Below are 15,072 nucleotides of genomic sequence, written 5' to 3' on the forward strand. Positions count from 1 at the left end.
TCTGTGCCAAATTAGGCAGTTTTGTGTTTTACTGTGGCCTTAGACTCTGGGTGTGCAATAGCTACAAAGGAGTTCAAGAAAAACTGACAAAGAACCATATTATAGAGAACGTACAATGCCTTTTTAGGTCATATTGTGGTAACTGTGCTACTCCTTGAAGCAATTATGTCAATTTCTAACTGAACTTAATGTTGTGTTACCACAAATGAATGTCAGCTTGAGGGCTGAGAATCCCTAAGATTTTTCCTGTTGAAATTATTTAATTATTGACAACTTTTAAGAATTCGTCCTACAAAGCTTTTTTAGGACAAATAATCCATGTAAAGTTGGGGCTTATAAGATTTTTTTATTAAAAAGTTGTTTGTTTCTAATTAAAAAAAATATAAAACATCTTGGAGGAAAAAATGAAATGTGGATAGACCCTAAGACATTTTCACAGAAGAAAAACACACTCAGGGCTTGGTGAGCTATGCAGTTGCTATAATTTAGAAACTTATACCTTAAAACACCAGAGTCCACAAACGTGCTCTAATGGAGGACTACAAAGGGCTAGGGGCATGGTACCAGTACACGGGTTTACAGAAAAGAGCCTTCATTAAGAGATCATGTACGGTGTGGTGCAGAGGGGCCTGGACAGCAGTCAGAAAAGCCTGGCTCTTACTCCCAGTCCTACCGCTAGCAACCTGGAATGTTCACCCCTGCATCGCTGCTTCATCATCTACAAAAGGAGAGACCTGATGTTCTCTCTGACTCCTTCCTACTCTGTGTTTCCATCAGCCTCATCAGCTAAGAGAACAAACACACACACAAAACACATATCTGCTGAGTACAGGATTCTAGATGCTTAACTTAGGACAATTAAATTATGCATTAACAACAACAACAACAACAACAACAACAAATGGAGGGCTCAGCTCAAACCACTATCCTAACTTTTTGGTGTTTACCCATCCCATGGATATCTTCATATTTTTATACTTATGTCTGCATCAATAAAAGCTAAAGGATGGGGTCTTCCTGAACTTGTCTCTTTAGGTACATGTTCCAAAGTTTCTCTAGGGGATACACCTAGAAGGACGGTCTGCTCACATTCAACCCATCTACACACCTTCAGACCTGCGTTACTCACCCACCACAGCTTCTCGCATTGGAATTTATTCTTAATTCCAGTTCCTACTGATTCTGATCCATGTGGAATTTTTTCCTTCCAACTTGACACTCAACCCAGCTTTTACTGTGTGACTTTGCTTCCCCCACTTTTTGATTAGGGATCATTAGGTACTACTCCAGCCATGCTGCCTCAATCCAACGCCGGCCTCAGGAGCTCTTCAGGTAGATGCATGCCAGCGGTGCCTGGTAGAGGAGATGGCATTCCCACAGATACCCGTATCTTCCGATTTCAAAGGCCACCACTTGATACTTCAACAAGTATTTATTGAGACCTGGCAAGTACTCGCAGAGTCTGAATATCATTTGATTTCCCTATATAGACTCAATGAGTCTATATTACGTTAAAAAGGCTTCAATTGACATTACAATTAACCAGCTGTCATGGGAAACCCCTGTGAAGTTTGGTAACATTTCCAGGGAAGAGGATAAAGGAAACAGGTGTGCACAAGACAAGCAGGCAAACCTTCCTGTCCCTACCATCCATCCTATTTCAGGTGTAGGCTAGATTTGGGAGATGAAGAGATTTTCTGCATAGCAATGAGGAACATGAACCTTGTTCCATCAGGTATCATCCTGCCCCCTTCTCCCACTTGAAGGGCCACTACTGACAGACAGTCAGCTATTACTTGTTATATCATGGCCCTGGCAACTCATTTGGTCTCTCAAATCATTCAGAATCTTCAGTCTCTGAATCTGTTACTTTATCTGTAAAAGGGAGGTGAAAGATACCCACCTGCCAGCCTTGTTATAAAATTAAGTCAGAATGTATAGAATATACAGGGGGTCCTGGGTGTCTCGTCAGTTAAACATCCAACTTTGGCTCAGGTCATGATCTCACAGTTCGTAGGTTTGAGCCCTACGTGGGGCTCTGTGCCGACAGCTTGGAGCCTGGAGCCTGCTTCAGATTCTGTGTCTCCCTCTCTCTCTACCCCTCCCCTACTCGAATTCTGTCTCTCTCAAAAAATAAACACTAAAAAAATTTTTTTAAAAACCACAACGTATAGAATATACATATGCAGTAGGGTTTCCGACCTCTCTCCCTGAATAGGGCTGTAGGACAAAACCAAGAACACAGGCCAACTCGTCGTAAGGCAGATGTCCACCCAAATAAAAAAGAACCTAAAAATAATCAGAGCAATTCAAAGACAGAGGAGCAGTTAAGTAACAAAGTTCAAGCAAGAGTTGTCAGGCCTACTCAATCAAAATGATCTTTCATTAACCTTCTCCCTTCTGACAGAAGAATTACTCCAGTTCAAACAGGAGAAAATACTGTGGCTTTATTATTTTTCTCTAAAATTTAAGACTGTAGACAGTGGTTCATAAAAACATAATACTCAAAATTGGGGCGCCTGGGTGGTTCCGTTGGTTAAGCGTCTAACTCTTGATTTCGGCTCTGGTCACGATCTCACAAAAGGTTTGAGATCGAGCCCTGCATTGGGCTCTGTGCTGACAGCATGGAGCCTGCTTGAGGTTCTCTCTCTTCCTCCCTCTCTGCCCCTCCCTTGCATGTACACAAGTGTATGCTCGCTCGCTCTCTCTCTCTCTCTCTCTCTCTCAAAATAAACATTTTAAAAAAAGAGAACACTCAAAATTACTGCCAGAAAAATTTATGACAGGTGAAATTATGACAATAAATAAAACAAAAAAAAACCCTCTTGTATAATAAAAGAATCCAATTTCATATAGCAATTAATGAATAAGGGTCTAATAAGTTCACCATGAAAGAAAGAAAATCTAAATTAAAGCAAAATCATAATGTGGGCCCTAATGATGTCAATCCTCTTGGCCTTAGGAAGAGAAATTTCAAAAATCATTCTTTCCAAACCCTTCACGCCATGAAAAACATGGCGGTTAATGAGCAGCGCCCGATGGGCTCAAGGCGCTGCCGATCTGTAAAGTATGGCGACAGCCGCGGCACTGTCTGTTCAGCTGTTCATTTGTTCTCGCTTAGGGGCCACCCAGAAGTAATCCACTTTCCGCATTCTCTTGCAGACAGAGCTTGGTGTAAGTCGTTCTTAGCCACACAAATAAAATGATTATTCACAGCAGTCCTGATCCGGGTTTTTGGGTTTCCTCTGTGGCACTTCTTTTACTGAGCAGCATCCATGCCTCCCCAGGCACTCCCTCTTCTGCTCATTTTTATTCCAATGCCAAACCTTGACAGGCATCAAACGTCAGTTCTTTTGCTCTTATCCATCCCAATCAGGAGGAAGCACTAAAAAAAAGGCTTGAAAGTAAGGAACTAAGTCCAGTAATTTCCACTAGGAACCAAGTAATGGCACATGAAGAGACCCTGGCCCCATGCTCACTTACTAGCTGTTTGGGACTCTGGCAAATGACTTAACCTCTTCTGAGGCAGCAAATGAAGAGGCACGATTACATGACCTAAACGGGCCTTTCAAGCATTAGAGTTTTGCTGCCATGAACTCGATACCAGCAGAGATGCACGACGCTTTCGAGAATATGGACCAGCAAATAAGAGCAAAGAGGATGCCAAGAAAAGTCCCATGTGGTTAGATGCAAATCCTACATTTTCTCAGGAATTCAACCTGCCCAAGCAGCCACTTCCAAGGCCACTGCTAACCGCTTACTGAAAGAATCATGAAGCAGTCTCCACAGGATGCTGTATTAAAAAAAAAAAAAAAAAAGTACAATTTCTATTTTCAAGGAAGTTTCAGAAACTGGGTTAAATCAAGTAGAATAGATTTCTCACCTTAGACTTTTAAAATGCTAAAAGCATGCTGTGAATTTCCAAGAGAGGTATTAGAACACGGCATTTTCCCAGAATTCTTTTTTACACGGCAAATCCTGCAGGTACAGCGTTCCCAGGAATACACTCAAGACACTGCTGTTCTGACCAATTAAGTGTCCACTGTGAGACCGTAAAAATGAATGGACTTGAAGCATCGTCCAGGGCACCACCGGGAGCCCCGGCAGCAGGTCAAGGTCCCCCACCTACTGCAGGTTCTGCTGCCAACTCATTGTTTGCACCGCACCTGCTTTACCAGCCTCCCCAGACCTGCTGGTTCGCCCCTGCGCTCCCGGCATCGGCTGCCAGCCTGCCCACTCCACCCTCGCCCCGCGCATGGCACACAGCCACCTCGCGTCTCTGTTCTCCTGTCTAAATTGTGCAGAAAGGCTGGCTGTGGAGGCTGCCCCCATGTGACAATCCGAATAATTCAGAACCTTCATCCCACTAACATCCTAATTTCTACATTATCACGTAATAGAAATGGGGGTGGGGAATGTTCTGCAGTTGCTGCACAGTGATGAGAATTCTAAAAAAAAAATCCCAAATTTTCTTGAAATTTCCTTCGGTGTAGATAGAACTGAAGAAACTGAATCACACAGTTTCTCTTCGAAATATCCTCTTTTCATAGAAATGTCCTAATTAGCAAATGACAATGAAGCAAACACTGGAAATGAGAGGAACAACACGGCTTTCTTTGAAATTAAGAAGAAACGCTTTTCTGATAAGTATTATTGACTGAGAAACAGTTAACATGTTTGTCAGTTTCAAAAAGCCACAAATGAATTTCTCTGAAAAACCCAACGTCTTTTTGAAAAAAATCCACAAAATTGGGGCTCTGCCAAAGCATGAATGTTACAAAACCATGTGCCACATGCCCTTTATGTTCCACATTAATTACTAAAGCAAGGATTAAGCTCCTGGTGATCTGAAGTCAGAAAGATCAGACATGGATTCAAATGCTGGCTCTGATACGTGGGCAAGTTGCTTCGTTTTTATTCAACCTCCGTCTCCTAATCCCTTACCAAGGAACAAGAATACCAAGTTCACAGGAGTGTTAAGAGTTTAAATAAAATTGAATTTGCCTAGGAGATGAGGGACCCACAATAGTTAGAATTAGGTTGGGCTGAGGGTGTCTTCAAGCCCAAAGTAGTTGTGACCTAAACAGGAGAAGTTTCTTTCTTTCTCAGCGAGTGTGGCCCTCTACTTATTTTACTGCTGTGACGTCAACTCCGTGGCTCAAGATGGCAGCATCCACATTCTAGGAAGCGGAATGGGAAAGGCATAAATAAAGAGAGGGCAGAGGGGGGGACACATACTGTCCCTTAAGGAAGGTTCTAGAAAAGACCACATGATAATATGCCTCCCACTAACGGGAATTTAGTCATATGGCCATAAAGCAGCCAAGCACCCCCGTATCAACTAGTGACTCTATAAAGATGGGTGTTATGGACACTGAGGGGACAACCCGCAGGCTTGGCCGCAAAACCCAGTAATGGCTCATTTCTCGTCTTGAATGGCTTTGTTGTCCGGCAGGAATGACACTCAGCCTGTACACACTGGTACGGCCACACCAGTTGTGCAAGGCTGGCATCTATTCTGAATGTGTGAACTCCTGTGCTGTGCCGGTCATTCAGTATTTTGAAAATTATCCTTGCCTTTGGGAAGTCATTGCCTCAAACTCCCACCACAAACAAGATTTCCTTTGGTTTTTTGGGTTTTTTTTTTTTTTTTAATGTTTATTTTTGACAGACAGACAGAGCATGAACGGGGGAGGGGAGAGAGAGAGGGAGACACAGAATCTGAAGCAGGCTCCAGGATCCGAGCTGTCAGTACAGAGCCAGACGAGGGGCTCGAACTCACAGACCGTGAGATCATGACCTGAGCGGAAGTCAGACGCTCAACCGACTGAGCCACCCAGGTGCCCCAAACAAGATTTCCTTTGTAACGCTTGTAGTTTAGGGCATAATTTTTCCTTAACTAGTTTTCCCTTAGTTTGCTTTCCTGAAAAAGCACAAATCCCAGCCACTTGCTTTCATAGAAGAAGATCAATTCTGCTGAACTACAGGATTCTGTTTTCAAAACCTAACACTTGGTTTTGACTATCTGGGCACTCCATTTTTGATGTCACAGTCACCTGGAAGCTGAAATATGGAGACATGATGGTGGAGGAAAGGAGGTTTGTCCCTTGTGCCCACGCCCCACATTGTTGGACTGTCCCACCTCTTGGTCCCTGACAGTGGCTGTAAGCAAAGGATGGAGGTCCCTGACAGAGGCTGTAAGCAAAGGACCGGGCAGTGTCGATGACCAAGTCCATGTTCAGTGTGTGTGTGACTTTTATGTGGGCGCCATGTGCTGAATAAGCTGTGGTATGTCCCTATTCAAATTAAACTCAATTAACACCAGTATTCATCTTCCTGAAAGACTGTAAATGAAGCAGGGTGCCCCAGACCTGGAACAACTTCTTTTCAACCTCATCTTTCTGGGATAATTATTTCCAAGAAGTTAAATCAGCATTTCCTAAGCCGTGTTCCATGCGAGTTAAGAGAGGTTGCGTGGAAAAAAAAATAGTTCAGTACTATGAGTATTTTTTTCTCCTAAAATGTATTAAGTTATTTGTAATAAAACAGTTGCAAACAGCTTTAATTACTGCAAAATAACCAGCCTGTGAGAAATGGTCTGCCTAGCCCGGGTCCTGGCATGCCAGGAGGCCTCACGAGGTTTCATCTGATGGTCACGTGAAACTTCAGACCAGCCCTCTGCTCCTATAAATCTATGTAATTCCTTCTGTGCTAAGTGACCCTTACCTCCTAAACCATCTATTCTGTATCCCGCACATTTTAAGGATGTATTTTGTTTTTTTCCTTCATTTTATTTATTAATTTTTGTATTAACATAAGCACATAGTCACAAGGTACATAAAGAAAGGGCAGAGAGCAAAAAAGTCATTCTATCATACCTGTCTCCCTCTTACACCATCTCCATTCCCACAGGGAACTATTCTTCCTGTTTCCTATGAATCTGTCCAGATTACATATTTCCTAACATAAATGTCAACATAAATACATCTATTTTCCACAAAAGGGTGCATTTCCAATAGTCTATTCTTTTCTCGATTTAAAAAGTTTGAACATAATACGTTGTCAGCACCCACAGTAACTGAACAGTTTGTTACTAAACACTTTCTATTTCAAGTTGAGCAGTGACACCTACTGTGTGTATAGATGCAGTTTAATAGCGTGTATGCGTTGCCAATTATCAAAATAATATTCTAACCTTGCAATGCTATCAGTACCAATATTCTTTCCCACAATTAACTTACTACGGAACACTAATTCTCAAAGATAGTAGGAGGACATGCGTCTTCAAAGGGGAGCATGAGAATCTTGACCGGGAAGGGCATGGAAGCGCGAGCTCTCCAGTCACTTCCACAAATTCTCAGACATCCTCCTGGACAGAGTCCCCCACCCTCTACCTGTGGAAAAATCACTGCATTTAAATGAGAAATGGACTTGAAGAAAGTTTCTTTTTTTTTTTTAACCTTTTTATTTATTTTTGAGACAGGGAGAGACAGAGCATGAACAGGGGAGGGTCAGAGAGGGGGAGACACAGAATCCGAAACAGGCTCCAGGCTCTGAGCCGTCAGCACAGAGCCCGACGCGGGGCTCGAACCCACGGACCGCGAGATCGTGACCTGAGCCGAAGTCGGACGCTTAACCGACTGAGCCACCCAGGCACCCCTTGAAGAAAAGTTTCTTCCGTGAAATGACAACGTTCCAGATCCACGCTATCCACCAGCCACACGTGGCTAATGGACATCTGAAATGTGGCTAGTACAAATGAGGAACTAAATGTTTAATTTCAATTTAAATAACCACATGTGCCTAGTGGCTACCATTTTGGACAGTGCTGGTCTACTGAATAGTGAGCATACTAAACAGGAGAAGGTTAGAATCCCTGTTACAAAACAGAAATAACAGGAAGTGTGTGAGTGTGTGTGTGTGTGTGTGTGTGCGCACGCAGGTGTGTATGTCAATCTACACGGTAGATTAAGCTCAAACTACAGCTCCTGAACCTTCTTTCTTTACATACCCAAGGCTGAGTGGACGATTTCCAAAATTAATTTGTTTAGTTAAAATTGGAACAAGCATTAGGATGTGTTGCGATTACCTCTAAAATCTGAAATTAAAAGATTTTTAATGCACTAAAACTCTATGTTTGATTATGCACCCTGTTTTAAAATTTTCCTGGCATGATGCTGTGTGTGGATCACACCAAATTAACAGTTTCTCTGTTAGGTGGAAAAAACAAATTGCAGAAGAGTATGTACAATATTATGCCAACTGCACAGATATGTGTATGTGTGTGTGCATGCACGTATATATAACACACACACACATTTGTATATGAATAGAATTCATCTAAAACAGTGCCATTCGATAGCACATTCTGTGATGATGGAAATGCTGTCTATTCTGTCCAACACGGTTGCAGCTAGTCATGGCTACTGAACACCCGAAACATAGCCGGTATGTATGACTGAGGAATTGAGTGTTTAGTTGTACTTAATTGTAATTGAGTAAATTTGAAAAGCCACAAGTGGCAAATGGCTGCCTCATTAGACGGCACAGGTCTAAGGGCGCCTGGGTGGCTCAGTTGGTTAAGCGTCCAACTCTTGGTTTCGGCTCACGTCATGACCTCACAGTTTGTGACTCTGAGCCCCATGTCAGGCTCTGTGCCGACAGTGCGGAGCCTGCTTGGGCTTCTCTCTCTCTTCCTCTCCCTCTCTGCCCCTCTGCTGTTCTCTCTCTCTCAAAATGAAAAAATACACGTAAAAAAAATTTTTTTTAAAAAAGAAACCATGGGTCTAGTAGAATAAAACCCAAGCTTTCAAATGGATACCTCAAAGGGGTTACTTCTGGAGGGAAAAATGTAAACTTTTACTTAAACCTTACACACCGCTGTAGCGTTTGAATTTAATTACTTAGTTTTGTACACCTGGCGTGCATAGCTCACGAAAGAAATAAATCGGAAGGGAAGGGGTTTCATCTTGGGCTGCTGTAACAGAACACCGCAGTCTGGCTAGCTTAAACAACATGAACTTATTTCTCCCAGTTCTGGAGGCATGGAGTCCAAGATCAGGGCGCCAGCAGCGTTGGGCCCTGGTGAGCGCTCTCTTCTTGTGCGGGTGGCCACCTTCTCACTGTGTCCTCACGGGGCACGAGGGGAGAGAGCTCTGGTCGCTCCTCTTCTTACATGGACACCAATCCCATCACGAGGACCCCACTCTTATGACCCTCAGATAGAAGCCGAATCACCCAAAGGCCCACCTCGTAACCCTGTAACGTTGGGGTCAGGTCACATCCCACAACGGATCTCTCAGCAAAAGGTACCGACTCTACCTTCAGTGTCCCCAGTCCAACCACCTCTTACAACCCCCACTGCTACCAACCCAGTCTTCTCAGCCACCACCTCTCACCTAGACCACGGCACACATCCACTCCTGGCCCCCGACCCCAGCCCCACGGCATCCAAAGTGACCTTTTAGGAATGAAAAGTCCTAGCACATCTTTCCCTCTGGAGACAGGCTCCCCCATGCCACTGGGAATCAAATCCCAAGTGCCCACCACGTAGGCCTTCTGTGGTACCTCTCCCACTTCATTTCTGAACGCTCTTTCCTTCGCTGGCTGCTCTGCTCCAGCATCAACCCTGCAGCCAACGGAGCTGTTCCTCTGACATGGCTCACGTCAGGCCTCCGAAAGTGCAGTTCCCGGTGCCTGGAAGGCCCTTCCTTACTTCATTCAGTGCTACAGACTGAACGTTCGTGTTCCCCCAGGACTTCTGTGTTGAAACCCTAATTCCCAATGTGACAGTATTTGTAAATGGGACCTTTTGGGAGTGATTTGGTCACGAGGGTGGAGAATTAGTGCCCTTGCAAGAGAAGACACACGAGAAATGATCTCTCCCTGCTCCCCCCCACCGCACCCCCCGCCATGTAAGGACGTAGCAAGAAGGCAGCTGTCTGAAACGGGGAAGGGCGTTCTCACCAAGAAGCCTACCCTGCTGGCTCCCTGATCTCAGATTTCCAGTATCCAAAACTGTGACACATAAAAGTCTATTGTTAGGCCACCCAGTTGATGCTATTGTCACAGCAGCCCAAAATGAGCAAGACACTCAGGTCTCTGGTTAAATATGACCTCCCCGGTAAGACCTGATGACTTAGCTAAACAGCAACATACCCCCCCCCCCCACCCCACCGCTCCCTACCCCTTTACTCAGCTTTACCTTCCTCACGGCATTTATCATCATCTGACAACACATCCCATGTTCACTGGCTTACCGGGCGCCTCCCACACAAGAACAAAAGTTCAAAGCGGGCAGAGAGCTGAGTGATGCCAGCAAGATGGGGACATAGGTTGTTCCTGACTTCACACCCCATGACAACAACTAACATCTGTTCAAGAACAAGACACCACTGAGAGAATCCCGGAACACAGGGGTGAGGCTGAAGTGCCCCCTGCACCTCGGAGACCAAGGCAGACTGCATCAGAAGGAGAAGAGAAGCAGCCACATGTTGACCACGCTGCCCCGCCCCCGGGCCAGTGCAGCCCACGGAGAGGTCTCCCATGGGCCACCAGTTCCTCCAGTGGGAAAAGAGAACCCAGGAGGGACAAACAGCACGCCCGGCCCTGTGGGCCACTTTTAGGAGCCCCCTACTGTGATCTCCCACCACGAGGATCGCAGGGGAATCTGAGGGGCTCAAACACTGGGACTCCGACTATGATGGAGGCTAGGGCAGGGGCTTCCAACAACCAGCACAAGGATCTTGACAGATGGAAGTTCATACCTGCAGGGTCCTAAGAGTAATCCCAACCAGTGGCTTTGCTCATCTGCAGAACCAAGTTGGGGGTGCACCCTGACTGGGGAACTTGGCAGGGTGCAGATCTGCCTGACTCAGATCCCCAGATGAGGAATCTTTCCACCCCAAGAGCCCAGTTTGCCCACACCCAGGGACCTGTGGAAAGGGTCTTCCAGACCCTGGACCAGAGTTGTGACCAGAGTGCTGGGGACAACTCCTGGAAGCTGTGTAGCCCAGCAACACTCTGGCTGAGAGGCAGAGGTTCTGAGAGGCTCACCCCCAGAGCAAAGCCAGTACCAGGTATGGAGGCAGGGGGATTAATTCAGAGCCAAGGCTGAATGTAGCTTCTGGCCCCTCCCAACCAGAGCGCCTGTCTGGGGAAACTGAATTAGTCTAGAGTGGACCTTCCCGCTCCCACCCAGGCAAGGGGGCTGGGGCATAGCTTCGCACACTGTGAAGACGGTCTTCTGGCCCCATCTGACCAGAAGGGCTGGTGACAACTCCTGGAAGCTGTACAGCCCAGCACAGCTCAGGCCAAGAGAAGAGCACTCGGAGTCAACAGTTTGCAGAGCAAAGTCAGAGACCCTATTCGGCCAGGGAACTTGGGGTACAGATCAGCTCCAGTGAAGACAACAAACAGAGCCTGACTGGTTTTACATTTACTTCTCCCACTGTGCCCAGGCAGGGAATTCACAGCCCTGCTCATCGCTGAATACAGCCCTCAGGCTGTCCCACCAGGGAACCTAACGGGAGCACCTGGGAAGCTTCAAAGCCCATTCAACAGCTCTACATACAACACCACCTGAACAGAGAGCAAAGCCCACGGCTTCTCCTGTTGGTAGAGCAAAACAGGTGGCCTCACCCAGGCAGGGAATTCAGGCACACTTTGGGCTGATTTAGGTCTCCAGGCAATGAGGTATACGGGCCCTGGGGCCCTTCCTGCTGCCCTGCCAGAGCAGGGAAGCTAGTTCACAGACCCATCTAAGACTCAATACAGTACCCAATTCCGACCATTTCTGACCAGAGAATCCAGGCAGTAACAGAAACCGTCCTACGGCCTCTCTTGCACGGGAACTAAGCCAGCAGTCCTACCCAACTGTTCTCAGCCAGTGACAGACACCCCCAACCCACATTCTCAGAGCTTAAACAGCTGCCTCCCCCCAAAATAGACCATAAGAGCAGGTCCCACCTGCCCCAAGATATTACCAGCAGACACACCCAGTAACTCAAATTGAGGTGACTGGTGAAGAATTCTCTCTGCCAGAGCAAATCTGAAAAGTCTGGAAGAGGAGCCCCATTATTTAAATATGCTGATATCAACATAAGGAATCGATGATCATGAAAAATCAGGTAAATATGACACCATGAAAGGTAAATAATAAGCTCCCATTACTTACCCTAAAGAAACAGAGATCTATGAACTGTTAGCCAAAGAATTCAGAGTAATTGTCTTAAAGTTTAGTGAACTTCAAGAAAATACAGACAGCTACACAAAATTAGGAAAACACCACATGAACAAAATGAGAATTTTGATAAAATAGCAACTATCAGGGGGAGGGCCTGGGTGGCTCAGTCAGTTGAGCATCCGGCTTTGGCACAGGTCACGATCTCATGGTTTGTGGGTTCAAGCCCTGTGTCGGGCTCTGTGCTGACAGCTCGGAGCCTGGAGCCTGCTTCAGATTCTGTGTCTCCCTTTCTCTCTCCCCCTTCCCCGCTTGCCACTCTATCTCTGTCTCTCTCAAAAAATACATGAACATTAAAAAAAAAAAAATAGTAATAATAAAAAGAAGAAAATAGCAACCACCAAAAAAATAAAATAAAAACAAACCCAAAACCTAGAGTTAAAAAATACCTAACTGGGGGTGCCTGGGTGGCTCAGTCAGTTGGGCTTCCAACTCTTGGTTTCCGCTCAGGTCATGATCTCACGGTTCATGAGTTCGAGTCCCACGTCAGGCTCCTCACTGACAGTGTGGAGCCTGCTTGGGATTCTCTGTCTCCCTCTCTCTCTGCCCCTCCCTTGCTCACTCTTTCTTTCTCTCAAAATAAATAATAAATGAACATTAAAAAAAAAGAAAAACACATAACTGAACAAAAGAATTCAGTTTTGAATGTAGACTTAACCACACAGAAAGAAGAATCCGTAACCTGGAGGATAGGGCACTGGAAATTATGCAGTCAGAGGAACAAAAAGAAAAAAAATATAAAAGACTGAAGAAAGCCTATGGGAAGACAAGGAAAGGATTTTAAAAGCAGCAAGAGAAAAGAGAGAAGGTACATACAAGGGAACCCCCAAAGGGGCTCCTGGGTGGCTCAGCTGGTTAAGTGTCCAACTCTTGGTCTCAGCTCAGGTCTTCATCTCAGGGTTGTGAGTTCAAGCCCTGAGTTGGGTTCTGCATGGGACATGAAGTCTACTTTAAAAAATAAAAAAGGAACTCCCATAAGACTATCAGTGAATCTCTGAACAGAAACTTTTCAGGCCAGAAGAGTACAGTATATTAAAAATACTGAACGAAAATAACTATCAACCAAGAATTCTGTACCTGGCAAAGCTGTCCTTCAGAAATGGAGGAACACTTTCCAGAACGAACAAAAGCTGAAGGAGTTCATTACCACCAGACCTGCCTTCCAAGAAATGCTAAAGGCAATGCTTTGAGTGAAAGGAAAAGAATGCTAATTAATACCAACAAAAAAACAACACAAAAAGGGAGTGTAATCCTCACTGGTAATGGCAAATATACAGTCACAGATTCTGCTGGCAAGATGCTAACAGTGGTGCATAATTCACTCACCAACTCCAGTTTAAAAGTGAAAAAAAAAAAAAAAGTGGGCAGAGGTGCTGTTTGGTGCCCTGTTCTATCCCATGTCCAGCACTCAGAGCAGTGCCTAGTGGGCAGCGATGCTGAATAAACCACTGAATAAATTCACTAAGTAGTTCTCACAGAACCATTTCTGAGAATAGTGAACCGGCTGTCTGGAGTGAAGCAATAAAAACAAAAGGAGTCAAAGTGGGAGAGAGGGTGGGAACTACATTGATCGGAACATAGGAAACTGAAGCTAGTCCCTTAGAAAGAACCGAGGCCCCGTTCATGTCAGCACCCCAGGCCCAGCCCAGGATGTGAGCAGTTTAGGCTCCCAGGAAGGATGAACACAGGTGCTGGTCTCGGGCTAACTGCAAGAGATAAAATTGTACCATTAACAGTAACACTGTTCTCTTCAGTGATCCAGAAAGTAGTTCCTTTATACCCTCTGTGACAAATAACCCTATTTTTTTTCTCCTTCGGCTGTAAAGTACTTAAAATTTCAAACCTATAGTGAAGTAGAAGTTTGAATCTGGCTCTTAAGAAGGTAACAGAGGGGCGCCTGGGTGGCTCAGTCGGTTAAGCATCCAACTTCGGCTCAGATCATGATCTTGCTGTTCGTGAGTTCGAGTCCCGCATCAGGCTCTGTGCTGACAGCTCAGAGCCTGGAGCCTGCTCCAGATTCTGTGTCTCCCTCTCTCTCTTTGCCCCTCTCCCACTCGTGCTTTGTCTCTCTCTCTCTCTCTCTCTCTCTCTCTCTCAAAAATAAACGTTAAAAAAAATCTAAGAAAAAGAAGTTAACAGGGAGGCTTGTAAGATATTCTTGTAAGAATATGTTATGCATCAGAATCCTAGTGATAACAAATGCACTGTAAACTGAATAAGGTAATATAATTTCAGGCAATGCCACTGAAATAACAGAAGAATAAAAAACACTATGACTAATGGTTTCTAGCTAGTTAGAGTTCCCCCCATGCCTAATATTCAATGTGTTGAGAGTCTATTATTAGACCTTGAATTCTACTGTTCAGGGTCAGCCCTCCAACAGAGGCAATGTGGCAGAGGAGGAAAACTGTATTCACAGTGAGCTTTTGCAGCTCAAATGTCGGGCTGTCTTTCCCACTGGGTAACTTGCTGTTTAAGTGACCTTGACCAAATGATGTCACCTCTCAGAACCTCAGTTTTCAGCTCCATAAAATAAAGGCAAAAGAAAAAAAAAATGAGCAATTTCACAGGATTTTTTAAAGATTATATGAAGCGATGTAAATGAAATGCTCAGCCTACACTTTAACAGTCTTCATCATAATACACTGGAATGACACATCTCAATGTTTCTCTCCTATGATCACCAGAAAGGCAGCTCTGTCATTGTCCTAGTGCTTACAGCCTCCCCAAGGGACCAGCTCTGGAACTAAATAGTGAATTAACCGATGATCAGTGTCTACTAAATGTTCCTATCTTTACGAAGAAATAATACAAAACAAGGGAAAGGGGCG

Source organism: Panthera pardus, unplaced genomic scaffold (genome assembly GCF_024362965.1).
Source record: "Panthera pardus isolate Hobbes unplaced genomic scaffold, ASM2436296v1 HiC_scaffold_8, whole genome shotgun sequence".
NCBI classification, from domain to species: domain Eukaryota; kingdom Metazoa; phylum Chordata; class Mammalia; order Carnivora; family Felidae; genus Panthera; species Panthera pardus.